Below are 421 nucleotides of genomic sequence, written 5' to 3' on the forward strand. Positions count from 1 at the left end.
AAAGCAGCAAGGGAGAAGCAACAAGTAACATACAAGGGAAACCTCATATGCTTAACAGCTGATCTTTCAACAAAAACTCTGCAGGCCAGAAGGGAATGTCAGGATATATTTAAAGTACTGAAAGGGAAAAATCTACCACCAAGATTACCGTACCCGGCAATGATCTCATTAAAAAATTGGTGGCGAAATAAAAAGCTTTTCAGACAAGCAAAAGTTAAGAGAATTCAGTACTACTGAACCAGATTTACAACAAATGTTAAAGGGACTTATATAGTCAAGAAATATAAGAGGAGAAAAAAGATCTACAAAATCAAACCCAAACAATTAGAAAATGGCAATAGGAACATATATATCAATAATTACTTTAAATGTAAATGGGTTAAATTCTCCAACCAAAAGACACAGACTGGCTGAGTGGATA

Source organism: Bison bison, unplaced genomic scaffold (genome assembly GCF_000754665.1).
Source record: "Bison bison bison isolate TAMUID 2011002044 unplaced genomic scaffold, Bison_UMD1.0 scf7180017474357, whole genome shotgun sequence".
Taxonomy (NCBI): domain Eukaryota; kingdom Metazoa; phylum Chordata; class Mammalia; order Artiodactyla; family Bovidae; genus Bison; species Bison bison.